Genomic DNA, 14,433 nt, shown 5'->3' with positions numbered 1-14,433 from the left:
GTACAATACATTTAGCAATGTCACGTTTACAATTTAGTAAAACACTGCCAATGAACTCTAAATCACTAAGAAAATATTCCCTTAAAGTAGGCCCAGTTTTGGGATGGTTGCTTATTTTGGTTAGGAAGGAGGGATATATGAAATCAAAGTTCAGAAGACTGCCGCTTTGTACATCACTTTCTGAAATGGAAGTGGTGTTCTAGATTCGACCATAGATTCAACTACATTCTCCTCAAAGAGCTGACTAAAAGTTACTTAATTCTCTGGAAGTCATAGGGCAAGCTCCTAAAATCTGGTGCCAAGTAACATTAATCTTGGCACCTTCATGCAAAGTCATTGAATCTGCTATTAATTTCCTTACATAACTTCAAGGTAACTCAAAGGCTGATCAGAAATGCAAAACAGAACTTCGTCTTTCACCATAGTCTTGAAAATGTTCCATTTCGTGGAAAGAGAGAGAAAATTAACCAAATCTTTATTGATTTTACTCTTTCCTGCCTGCCAAAAAAAAAAAAAAAAAAAAAAAAGTATCAGTCAAGTGAAAATAGGTCTGCTAGAGAAAATTAAGCCACACACCTTACTTTATGGGTGGAAAAGACTAGGTCATAGTAAGATTGAGAGTTTCAGATAGCAATATGGGCAAAAACACAATCTAAGCAATTTTAAAAGTTAAAGCCACAACAGATACCACTGAAAATAAATTGTGAGAAGTAGCTTAGATCTATTTACAGGTTTCCAGTTTTCTAACAAACAGAACTTTTAAAGCTTATTTTCCAACAGTTACAGCAGACTTATATCAGATTCAGGTTATTACTGCTTGTCACAGTGCCAGGGTAAGCGATACCTACTTCTGATTTAGCAGCAAATGATGGAACTGTGATTAGTTTTCTGTTTGACTGGGACTTTTTAATTGGATAAAATACAAATATTTGATGTACTTTTGTTATTTAATAAAATTGGTTATATTTATGGTCTTCAGACTTCACTTTTTATGGGAAAGCTGCTCAGGAAGAAACAAAATTTCTAGCTTTAGCATCACTTGACATTTCTAGTGTTCTCTAGTTCTTAAAGCCTGGTGCACAATATGAAGATCACAGCTTTTTTTTTTTTTTTTTTGGTAATGAAAAGACAAATCCTATTACTGAACATTATCAGCAGCCCTAAGGCTGTGTGTATGCAGGAACTCACACACATGAACAGGTTGTATTGCACCAGACTAGCCCTCTGAAGAAATTCTAGGAGCTCCTATTGAAGACAGGTATGGGTATATGGCCGTCACCATTTTTTTTATGATCTTCCACTAAATTTTGTCATCTGCTGTATTTGAGGTATGATATTTATACATTTGTGCATTTCCAAGATACCTCAAAATTGTAGAAACGTCCATTTCTGGGGAAAGTAAATATGTGTAAAAATAGTAACTCTTTGCATAAGAGATTTCTCCAACGAGATTGAAAGTGCATCCACTTAGTTTCTGTGATGACTACTGGTGTTCACGTGACAGAGATAAAAGCTGCATTAGAAAATGTCTTTGGGAGTGTTCTTTCAACACCCATTTGTAGTTTTCTTCACAATCTGCCTGCTTCCTTCCAGCTAATGCAGGCCACAGTTAATAGCCCAGTTGAAAGCCACCTGGCTGAAGTTAACTATATGCAAGCATTACACTATAGCGCAAGTTTCAGACAATCAGTGTGTTGAAAGCCAGCTACTACTCAGAGGTATTAGGTTCTGGAAGATGTACAATCCTGTAAGTGGCCTCTCCCCAAGTAATGCTGTCCAAGAACACAGCCCATCCTCTCAGAGAGAGCTTCAACACTGCTCCCTGCCTTCAGCACTTTCAGGCTAGACTGTAACGTACTCTACTTGGATTTTACCAATTCTGGCTAGTTCAAAATGCTGTTACTGGCTTCTGGGTATAGTCCAAGAGGTTAATAACTAAACCTTCAATAGTTTGGCACTTGAATCAAAGTTTGGCAGCCAAACAACCTCTCGGGTACTCCACTTTGGAGCTCATGCACGATGCCGATCTGCGCGAGCTTGGCAGAATTACGGAACAACGCCTACAAGTTCAGTATACCAAACTTCTTGCTAGTTAAAATACTAGCGAGAAGTATAAGATGTTAAATAAAAAGCCATTTTTAATGCCCTTTTAGGGGTTCAACATAATTTTAAAAAATTTGTATTAATATTTGGGTATAAGTTGAAACTGCTCTACAAATATATTTGAGTCATTATCAAGGCAGCCAAAGGCTGCTTGAATTGTTTGTATCCAAGTACTGTTTTCTTGCAGTTTGTTACAAAGCTTTCAGAAGCAAGAGGGACAGCTTGTATGATGAAATATGCAATTACAGAATGAAAGATCTACATTCCATTTTCTGAATGTTTTTACTGTTTTCTAGCTTATGTTTAAAGCTATTTGCTCACTCTACTAGAATATAAAAAGTTTGTGTTAAAAATAGTGCAATAATTATTTATATCATTAAAATCTTTGACAAGTTTTCTCATTTTCTTTCCCCATAAAGCAAGAGAAAAAATGCATTTTAATTAGCAATAGGATACAATCTAGTATCTAAAAGTCTAACGTCTTCAATGCGGTAAAAAAAAAAATAAGATTTACCTAGCTTGTTCAGTGAGGTATAGAAGTTTGTATAACATTTGCTTTAAATATTTTTACTTCTCTAGGTGTGTCTGCTTCAGGTCAAAAATAAAAAGTCATAACAACTCAAAACTTATTATAAGAAAAAAAACACAACATCATTGGCACCGTCATTATGGCAAAGAAAAATATCTTAGAAAAAGTGAGGCACTGTAATAGAAATTGGAATTCCATAATTTTTCCCTGTTTAACTTTCAACTAAATAAAGATTTACACACTGATACTAGATGATCAAAATGAAGTCCCACAAAAAACTGTTATTCACCAGCAACAGAACTGTTCCATTCACAACTCCAACTAAAACAGTGATGTGGGTTATTTGCAGGTCCCACATCAATAGATTTGAGTATGGAAAATGCACAAGGGGAAGAGGCTAATATAAAAGCTACTACTACTTACATTTGTGCTATTAGCCAGAACAGGGTTGTAACTGATATGCAAAAGCATCAGTAGTAGTTCATGTATTTTTCCAATTTTAAAACCCATTTCTCAATCTCTATTTTATGCTGTCAAATAACACAAATAAATAAATATTGGACAACTACTTAATTACGCTACAATAAGTGCGCCTATCAAACCTGACAAACATTACCGTCCTTTTAATTTCAGATTGTTCTTCCAAAACAGCATGTGATTTCGGTGGCACACGGTCTCACCCTTGCTAAATCATTTCAGATTGCAGTTCATACGTAATAGACAAGGCATTTGCTGTATTACTACAGATTACATCTCTTGCCCATCCAGTCCTGCCTCCCTTCTCCGGCCCTGCTTCGCATGACCTAGCCACTCCGTGAGGGGAGCATGGGGGGAAGGAGGGAGGCAGGGAAGCTGCACTGCCAGCTATGCAGTGCTGCACTGTGAAAATGTAGGTCAGAAAGGAGAGAACATTGTCTTTGCTTTGTACCCACAGCAAGAGAAAAGTCAAAGACTTTCTGGGACAGGAGGCTGCGGGAGGACTGTGGAGAACAACTTCTTATCGCAGGTCCCTTAAAAACACTCTTAAATGTCAGAAAACAGAAGAGTGAAACTAAAAAACACAACGGCTGAGCAACACCGCACAGGTTTAAAAAAAAAAAAATATATAGGACAGGCTCAGTGATAAGCAAAAGCATTAACAGTGAGGCCAAATCAGAGAGCAGGATCTGCATTTCTAGTGATATGAGTTTGCAATTCTCCCCCTTCCACAGAAAATCAGAACCTATGAGGTAAATCCGTTCTTCGAACAAAATTTTCAGTTTGGGATTGCAATGCATGCTTTTTATTATTCCCTGAACCAAAGTAATTACAAGACATGACAGCATGTATAGCCAGTATCTCCGCAGAGTGTTTTACATATAGGACTGTCAGCAAACAGTCAAGCCAAAGCAAAAAAAAACCTAGACCATTTGTATCTCGGACTTACATTTAATATTCAAAGGAAGAGTTAGTTCCAGTCTCCGTCTTTCCCCGGTTAACTCAAAAGAAATCTAGCCTGGTGCAATACGGAACCTTCCTTTCACAGTTAAATGACTGCAAACGAATTTAGCTGAACATGGGATATGGATGAAAACTGCCATGTTGCCGTTCTGATATTACCATGGCAACAGTTACAAGAGCTCTCTTAAGCATTTAAATCTGACAGTTTTCCTGATAACACTAACTGGATGATAGTAATGATGCATTTTGGTTCGTGAGCTAACTGCTGTGTAACTCAAACCACAGAGTATGAAATATTCCCTTCGCTTTTCTCAAGACTGTGCTTGTGGTCAGAATGTTCTGACCGAAACAGTAACCTTGAATTACTACTCTCAAAACAAGTCCCTCTAGCACAGGGGATACTCATGGCTTAAAGCTTTACGTACTCTCAAAGGTTTCCATTTGAATGCTTAACTTGTGCATAGTCGCTGTACAGGGTGGAGAAGGCAAGTCTGCTGAAATCTTTGATGGGATTTTTCTCAAAAGGTTTTCATTTGCCTGGGCAAAGCTTGAGAAAAGAATACGCTTTTCAAAGAGCGAACTGAATTGCTGCCGATATCTTCCAGGTATCGTTTGCCCAAGAGAGGGAGGTGGAGGAGCAAAATGGTGTTATTCTACAGTCTCCACCAGTTTGTAACCAATATACACTTTTTAAAATAAGGAAACACTGCAAGCTGCTTTACCTCACTTGAGGCCAGAGTGTACTGAGGTATATACAAATACACCTCTGAGGACAAGTGCATCAGAACAAGCACAATCCATTTCCTTTTAGCCCATTTAGCTTTATCTAATATTAATTGACATTTCAACTGTTTAATCTGAAAATTCAGTGAACCACTCTGATCTCCCAGATGCTCAGTGTGGGCATAACTGAGAAGTCTCTTTTTCTTTACCTCATTAGAAAGCAAAGCGTGTGAGAAATGTTTCTCATCACAACATTTTAAGGATACCAGCTTTGATACTGTCTTGCAATTAATTCAACCAAAAAAGAGGAAGAAACTAAGAAGAGTTAAAACCTTAAAGGTTTAAAATTTCCCAAGATGATAAAAATCAGATTAGAGGAAATAGCCATACTTGCAAAGATGCAAGAGGTTTATCTTTTCAACGTAGAAATGTCCTCAAAAAGTTCAGTATTCCCAGTTCTCTCCCTGTTAACACTTTTAAAAGTTTTGTATTAAATTAAAAATTAAAAACACCCATGAAAGCACCAAATCCCTTCACTTGAAAAACCCCAACCCCACTGCATCTTCTCCTGTGGAAAGGCCAAGTGTTCCCACATCTCAGTAAGCTCAGTTTAAAATAAGAAAAAACAACTGCCACAAGAAATCCTTGTTAATAAAATACCAAACAAGTCACCAAGGAAAACAAAAACCTTGCTTACTGCCTTTACTAAATATTTAACATATTCTGCATTTAAACAAGCTGAGGTCTCAGAAATATTTTGAGAATAAAAGAGAGATTCTAGGTTTCATTCAAGATTTCTATGCTGCTGTCATCACTTCCAAAAGAAGCGTGAATTTAGTATTAAAAAAACCCCAAACTTCTATGTCATAATTTAAGCCTGTTGTACCATAATACATAGGTTGATGTAAGATGATAAAACAAAAGTGAAACATTGGAAAACACCATCTGTGACTCAGTCAAAAATTTAATACTGCCACTTAATGCAAATGCCAGTCTTTTTATAGGCATTACTCCAAAGTCCACCTAGGCATTGATTTTTGTAGACATAAAAATACAACTCAATCATCCAGCCTTCTGAATCAAGAAAATAACCAATTTCTTACTGTATCATCTTTCAATAATTTGAAGTACTGTATTTTATTGATTGGTTTTTGATGAAGAAAAGGGTAATATTTTTATGTCCCAGTAATTTAATGAAACAAGATTACAATTCAGAGGTACTCAACATTACTTAGGACTCTAAAATAAAAGTAAATATCATATACATATCTGAGGGGACAACTAACACATCTGTTCCTTAAAAAGCAAATTACAAAGCTTATGCCCTAAGCACATGGAGGCATACCGAAGGGGGGGAAAAAAAAACAAAAACAAAAACAAAAAACCACGAACCAAAACCATGAACCCACAGAAACCACATTGTTCCTGTATAAATGTATCTTCAACAGAGAAGTATTTTCAATAAGGCCTCTATTAATGTCATAAGAAAATTCTGTCTTTCAAATCTGAAATTATTTTTATAAGTTGATGCAGCAGATGACTTCTGTCATCTCACCAAATTAGAGATGGTTTCTCTCTTTAGGAAGTTAACCACATTAGTTAAAAAAAAGCTATTTTTCATGAATTCTCAAAATGGTTAGAAAAAAATAAGAGAAATAATAATAATCACAATTCTTTTACTTTACAATTTTTTTTTGAAATTTATAATTGATATTATTCATAATAATGAATAAATTCATAATTTATTAAAATTTTAAAGCCATAGTTACCACTTCATACTATGCAGCTGCGAATTATCCCCTTTTTAAAAGTAGGCAAGCAAAGGTATGATTATGATTTCTTTCTAATCAAAATTCAGTTAAGAAATGGATGCTGCAAATAAGACACACAACTTTCATTAAAGTTAATAAAGGAATGACCACCTTCTGCCAATAATTTAAGGGCTTTAAGCCCGAGTAAGATGCCATATTTATAAAAAAAAAAAATGCACTGTCCAGGTCCCTCAACCAGTTTTTATTTTTTTTCCCCTTCCACCATTTCCTCATTTTTCTACTAGCAGAAGTTAAAAAGTTTGAATGATTTATTCTCCAAATTTACTCTAGCTGAGCAGAATGGAAAAACTAAAATAACAGGGGGACTGAGTGCACCCTCAGCAAGTTGGCCGATGACACCAAGCCGTGTGGTGCAGTCGACACGCTGGAGGGAAGGGAGGTCATCCAGAGGGACCCTGACAGGCTGGAGAGGTGGGCCCATGCAAACCTCATGGAGTTCCACAAGGCCAAGTGCAAGGTCCTGCACCTGGGTCGGGGCAATCCCAAGCACAGATACAGGCTGGGGGATGAGTGGAGTGAGAGCAGCCCAGCGGAGGACTCGCGGGTGCTGGCGGATGAAAAACTGAACACGACCCAGCAATGTGCGCTCACAGCCCAGAAAGCCAACTGCCTCCTGGGCTGCATCAAGAGAAGTGTGGCCAGCAGGCTGAGGGAGGGGATTCTCCCCCTCTGCTCTGCTCTGGTGAGACCCCACCTCCAGTGCTGCCTCCAGCTCTGAGGCCTCCAGCACAAGAAAGACATGGACCTGCTCGAGTGGGTCCAGAGGAGGCCACGAAGATGATCAGGGGCTGGAGCACCTCCCCTACAAGGACAGGCTGGGAGAGTTGGGGTTGTTCAGCCTGGAGAAGGGAAGGCTCCAGGGAGACCTTATAGCGGCCTTCCAGTACTTCAAGGGGGCCTACAGGAATGGTGGGGAGGGACTCTTTCCCAGGAAGGGTAGTGATAGGAAGAGGGGTAACGGTTTCAAACTGAAAGAGGGGAGATTTACATTAGATATGAGGAAGAAATTCTTCACTGTGAGGGTGGTGAGGCACTAGAACAGGTTGCCCAGAGAAGCTGTGGCTGCCCCCTCCCTGGCAGTGTTCAAGGCCAGGTTGGATGGGGCTTTGAGCAACCTGGTCCGGTGGAAGGTGTCCCTGCCCATGGCAGGGGGGGTGCAACTAGATGATTTTTAAGGTCCCTTTCAACCTAAAGCATTCTATGAACAAAGTACCCAATTTCATTTCTTCCCTATCCCTCCTCCTGTATGTCAAAAAACTTCACACATATGAACACACACTTTCTCTAACATGTTCTGCACACATTCCATAAATCAAGCCTTTTTGACAAATGCTGCTTTTGTGGCATGTAAGGCTCCTTCTAACAACCAATCAAATATTAATATTTTACCTCTCCCAGCTCTGTAAGAGAAAAAATCTAGAAGAAATTGTATTAAAAATTTTCATTGTAAGAGATTATGTGGAATAAAGGGGTTTTTCCCCCCATTTCTTATTACAATATTCTCTTGGAGTTGTGAGTATTAACACCTGGAATACTAATACAATACTTGGATTCATAATACCTTGATTTACTCATAGAACAGATGAATTCTAGCATGTTCATGACAAAACTGATCAACATGAGCATTAAGCGCCTTTTCTTTTTTCTCACCATCCAAATTGCTGAAAGCAGTACATGCTACCATGCTAGCTCGGATACAGCAAAGCACTTTTGCATCAGTTTAAAGTGCTGAAAAGAAAATATTCACTGGTACAGTCATTTCAGTATATACAACTATGATCCAGTTTAAAGCTAAGATAAATTGTAGAGTTGCATGCTGCTCATGATCTGAAAAGATGGGAGTAATTCAACCATGCCAGAAGGCTGAGTAGCTGGCCTTCCCACTGTTTATCATATCCAGATGTATAATGCAAGGTGCTGCATAATTTCTATTTTTTTCTGTGACACTTGAAGACTCCTGGGCAAAAATAGTTTTACTTATTTGCTGAACATATTTTACACTGGCTTTGTCAGTTACTTGAAGTGAAAAAATGATCACAATGAGATGTGTTGCCATAGGAAAAAAAAAGACTGCCTCCCATCACAGCCAACTAGAAAATTTGGCATTTCATTTGTTTCAGCGGCCAATACAGACACAAGAATCCATGTTCATAGCTTGTCCCTGGCTTTTAGGAAGTCAACAAAAAGGTAATTAATTTTATAATGGTCATGAAAGCTTTCCTTTCTTGCTGTCCTACTTCCCTTTTGACAACTACATCTTCACAGCTAAACTTTTTCTCAAGTTATCAAAAAGACACATGGTCACCCACTAGAAATGAATCTCTGCAAGATACAACATGAAAAACTAAGCATTTTTCTAAACAAACCCCATAAGAATCACCCTCCCCACCCAAACACATCAAGGACATGCTAATGATGAAATATTCTCTCCCAAGAGAAATTTCTAACTGGTCTTGTTTTAAACAAGTGAAGATTAACTCCCTTAACATCACTTTTTTTAAGAGCCCATTCAGAAGAGATAACACAAACCTGTCAAACCTGATAAATACAAACCACAGTTTCTGAATTTTCTGAACAACATTTTCAAAGCTTACTAATAAGCTTGAGTCCTTTAGATATCAGAGAATTGGGTCATATATTGCAGACCAAGTCGCTGCTTAACGGTGGCATCAGATGATATTAGACCAAAACAAATTGACTTGTTTCAACGGTTTGCCAATGCACAATAACGATTTTAGAATATCCAGTAAGTATAAATGTTGATTAGTACCTGTTATTAACAATATTCCCTCCCTAAACAGTTGATAAAAATTCATCCAGCTATTCACAGAAATGCTACCTGAATTTCCCCATTTACTGAAAAATGTGAGGATAGAACACAGATATGCACCTAATACATGTTCAATTCTAGGGATGTTTTAATCTGAGACCATATTATCCTTCATATTTGCAGAATGGGAGTAGAAATCAATAAATTTACTGTGCTGCTGCTAACTACATTAAATGAAAAATATCAAACAAACAGTAAAAATACTTTGTCCATTATTCTAAACTTTAAAAAGTGAGACACCTCAGTAAGTGCTACATAGCACATCTAGTACATCTCTTTATTAAGCAGAGAGATAAAAGACGCAAACCCAAGGAAAGCCATGCTTCTGGGGAAGTACGTAGGCAGGACAAGCACCAAAGAAATTGTAAGAGAAAAAATTCTGTCTTAAGCAGCTTATGTAAGTAAATGAGAGGACGCATTTTAAGTGGTAGGCTTCAGCTGTTCAGTTTAAGTACTGGAAATGAATGTTTTTCTTTGTGTAATGCCAAATGAAGTAAAGTGTGAAAGGAGTGACTATGCCCTAAAATAGATGGTCACTCCATCAAAGATCCACAGCAATTTAATTTCCTATTCCCTCCTCAGCTTAAAGATCCCAAACGTGCTATGTAAAACTGAAAGCAAAGCCAACTACCCTTGGGTTTAGCCAATCAAAATAAAAGCAGAAGCTAAAAAGACCTCTGAAACTTTTTTTTAAACATGCACAGAACATCTGCATCACAAAAATTTTAAAAAGTACTGAATTTACATGAAATCCAGAAGATCTTGATCTGTACATGCTGGAAAACGCATGGTCTGTACAGGCTAGTTAATGGGAGAATGAAGAGCCTCCCACTGTAGGAGATCAGTTTTGGTTTGGTTTGGGTTTTTTTCAGCTATCTCTGCTCATGGCAGGGGGGTTGGAACTAGATGATCTTTAAGGTCCCTTCCAAACCAAACTATTCTATGATTCTATGATTAATAAATACCATTGTAGTTCTGTATAATCTAGCCATTACTACCTGGACCGAAGAGTAACAGTTTTATTTGTGGCTCCGATACAGATCAAATCTGTAATCCTATGTGAGCCAGTAGTGAACACACACACAGCATTAATATGACCTCAGCAACAAGAGAAGCAGGAAACACATATGACAGTGCAGGGAAGCTGCTCCCAAACTTAATGGGCTACCCAATGATCTAAAGGTTTGTAAAGATTCAAGTAAAGGTGAGAAGTCAAAGCATATTTATTTAAATGCATTGAATTCCCACATGAATTTTCTAATACGGGAGTAAATTGGTCTTCATTCACTGTAAACCAAGGAAATTAAACTACAGCTAACTAAAGTAATTTTATTCCTAAAGACATCATCGGCCAATGGCAATTTAATGCATTATAACTTATGAATGTTGATGTTGTACACTTTGGTAATTTGCTTTAATTCGCTCGAGTGCCTTGATCTAGATATAGCCTTAAGGAATACTTGTATATTGCCATATTAGATTGCATCATCCTTTGTATTAAGAAGAGGTTATTTCTTAATGGCACAACTAAGAAGCACTTGCTTTAACAGGAAAATGGAGACAATTGTCCAAGACTCTTAACTTCCTAATGACTCCTAGCCATGCTCAGGTGGCAACAGCTTCACCCTGGAAAGGCCTGAGGTATTCAATTACAAATGAAAAATAACTTAAGATTGTAACCCTTTAAAACAAATCCTGTATTGAGGAGCTCAGCAGCTACACGAGAAGGCTGGGAAGAAGTTCCAGAAGCTACTCAAATTCCTGACAGGCACTGGCTGACTGAGAGTCAAAGGCCACCAGGAAGAATACAGTCACGTTTTGGACACAGGGGAGGGGGGGGCGGGTGTTTCCCCCAAAGCTACACACAGCTATAGTTCTTTAACATTTGCATGAGTGCAAAGGCACTTCCAGAAGTCTATTTATTTGTCATAAAACCCCTAAACGAGATGGGAATCCACGAAGATTTGATGCAGAAAAAGACAGATAATTTGTGAACATAAACTATTAAATAGCTCCCAGGTCAGCAGCAGACTGGAGGCTACAACAGCTGAATAACAGGCTACAGTGGCTAAGAATTAGTTTATATCAAAGGAAGAACACCTGTGGTACTGCTAGAAAGCACACAGGGTCCACCATGAGTCTCTCCTACAGCAGCTTGGTAATAAGGAGTAAGCATGACCTCAGCCAGGGCTTCATCAACAGAAAATAAAAATATTAAAATATTAATCAAAAGAACCTAACCCAGATTTAGATAAACACATACCTTTCTACACAGAGAATTTATGTTTAAAATATTTTACAGTGAAAAACAAAGAATCACAAAACAAAATACCATTCACAGCGACACTAAATTTACACTGAAGTACAACAAATTCACTAGAGATCACAGTTAGAATGAACTATTAATAAAGAAAACCAGAATATATCTTTTTCCTCTGCTAAGATAATGTCACAAAGCACAGTAAGTTTAAAAATGACTGAGAGCTCTCCCGCACCCACCAAAAAAACCCCCAAAAGTTTCTGCAATTTAACTAGAAGCAAAACATTTCCCCGCCCTTTCATCTTCAGACTTGCCAGAGAACCTTATTCTTCTTCCTTCACCCTTGAGAAAAGTAAACATCTGCCCACCCCATCAGCTTTTAATCTTCTTATGGACAGAATTAATTTAGCTTCCTTCTGGGGAATGTGGTAGAAGAGACCTGCCAAGCCTACTTGAGCCAAAGTGAGTCTTTTGTTGTTTGGTTGGTTGGGTTGGGTTTTTTGCGGGTTTTTTTGTGGGTTTTTTTTTTTGTTTTGGTTTGGTTTTTTGTTTGCTTGTTTGTTTGTTTTAAAAAAAGGGGGGGCTCAACACCCCAAACATATTTCTCAAAGCTGTGAACATTCTTTAGTTATGCCACATTTACGAAGTAGCATTTTAATACAGTTTACATATGGCTTCACTGAACAAACATCACTTTACTGAACATAAGGCAGAAACTCCTTGAAGTTTGCCAAATATTAAATGTCAGATTTATCAATCAATTTTATTCCACTTATGAGAGGCATCAGAAAAAGTTACATAATTTCCTTAAAGGTATGATTCCTATTCATAACCGAGAACTTTCACAAATATTAGTGTATTAGAACTACTGTTCAAATTTAATACATTTTTCATCTTAACCTGGAGGATGTTGAGTACTTATTACCTTTTGTATTCATTTCCTCTCAGCTCCATATAAAAGAGTGATAAAATAATACTTGAAAATATTTTCAATGTATTATAAATTTCCATCTATAAAATGCTCCCTGCATAAGGATTATTGTTACAGTACTCACTGTTTAAAAGCATCTAATACCTATATTCATATTTGAAAGAATTTCAATTCACACTGTTTGATAATACAAGCCAACTACAGGCAGCTTTCCAGAGAGGAAAACAAAAGGCCATTAAGAGTCCTGCTGAGAACTGCCAGGGGAAGGAATATAAGAAATGTTTTGAATATGTAGTTTTGCTGTATAGTACAACAACATGCATATGAAAGTTGCCTTTATTAGATATTTAGTACTTCCAAATAAAGGTGAGCAAACTGCCTGATTAGGCTATTCTTTCATTAGCCTGAATGACAACTGTAACAAACAAGTGAAAAAAATTTTCAAAAACTTTCAGGTATGAACAAAGAAGCTGATTTACACGTTCAAATTTCACATACGAAACCTCAGCCAACTACAAAACTACCCTTTAAAACCAGATGCAACGTTACACCTGGCAGCCCAGAGTCCCTTTAGATTTTAATTTCCAAGATAGTATTATGATCCATTTAGTAACCTAATATGTATTTTACTACTTCGATTTACATTTTACCTGCTGTTCACATCCAGATATTTTTGGAAGCTTTTTCATAACATGATTTTCCAGACCTAATTATACATGTGAAACCTACTATAAAAGCAATGGTTTGTTATAGCATACAATGTCCCCCTAAAACAGAATGGATTTTATAGACAAATGAGGTAGCTGTATATATTGTGCATATTATAATATACTGTATATATTATTAGCTACAAAATATTTGTCTTAGGGTCTTATAAAGCCCTCTCCAATCAGAAGTCTTTTGTTTTATTTAGTAACCACAATAAAACAGAATTAATCAGGCAGGTTATCTTTTTTAATGACAACTGGATTCCATTTTAATTTCAGTAATACTGCAATCTGTTTGCCTGATTTACTTCAACTGCTCCAAAGATAACCAGAAGTAGGACTGATGAATACTGCTGCATGACGCACCCTCAAGTCTCCTTATTCCACAGGAGAAGGAGAGGTGTTTCCTACCCCCCCTCAGGAAACAGATTTGTCAGCAGCCTACTTTAGTAAGATTCCTTCCCTTCTTCCACAGCATGTTTTGAACCTATTTTCCAATTTCAATAAAACCTGTAGAAAAGTTATTGCCGTTGTCATTTTTTATGAAAATTGCTGGCCAGGGAAATTAAACCCTCAAATTACTGCTCCCAAGGAGGGAAAGGCAGGCAGTACTTTTTCTCTATCTCCTCAAAACAGCAGCACCAAGCTACCCGAAAGCAAACATCTCTAACTCATCAACTGCGCTTCCTTCCAGGTCATGGGAGGGTATGAGGAGATACCCACTTCACTTAGGTGGCAGAGAGACTTCAGTGATTATAGAGGAAAAAATACATTACTTTCATTCCCTATGAAGAAACCTAGAACTTAAAAAAAATATTCTAGAGTAAAAGTACTATGAAATTACAGCAACTAGATCGAAACCTAACTACAAGCAATCTTATCACATCACTACATCACTTTGCTTAGTCACACAAAATTTTGCTTCACACCTTAACTGAATTTTAAAAGCTTATCTGTTACTTATGCACAAAACCCACTCATACACCTTTATGGAGTGAAAGTGTCGCCTGCTTTTAACCTCAAAGAGCCAAAAATGCAAGATATTTTCATTCCAATAGCACATCCTAAGTCTCCTAAA

At 37.3% G+C, this 14,433-nt stretch overlaps 1 protein-coding gene across 1 annotated transcript in view; it reads right to left on the bottom strand.

Moving 5' to 3' along the window:
* CDC73 (cell division cycle 73) overlaps positions 1-14,433 on the bottom strand; it is a 115,095-nt gene that overhangs the window by 49,139 nt on the left and 51,523 nt on the right. The window lies entirely within an intron of this gene.

Source organism: Leptosomus discolor, chromosome 3 (genome assembly GCF_034619465.1).
Source record: "Leptosomus discolor isolate bLepDis1 chromosome 3, bLepDis1.hap2, whole genome shotgun sequence".
Taxonomy (NCBI): domain Eukaryota; kingdom Metazoa; phylum Chordata; class Aves; order Leptosomiformes; family Leptosomidae; genus Leptosomus; species Leptosomus discolor.
Note: the sequence above shows the minus strand (reverse complement) of the source record. Positions and strands in the feature narration are given on the sequence as shown.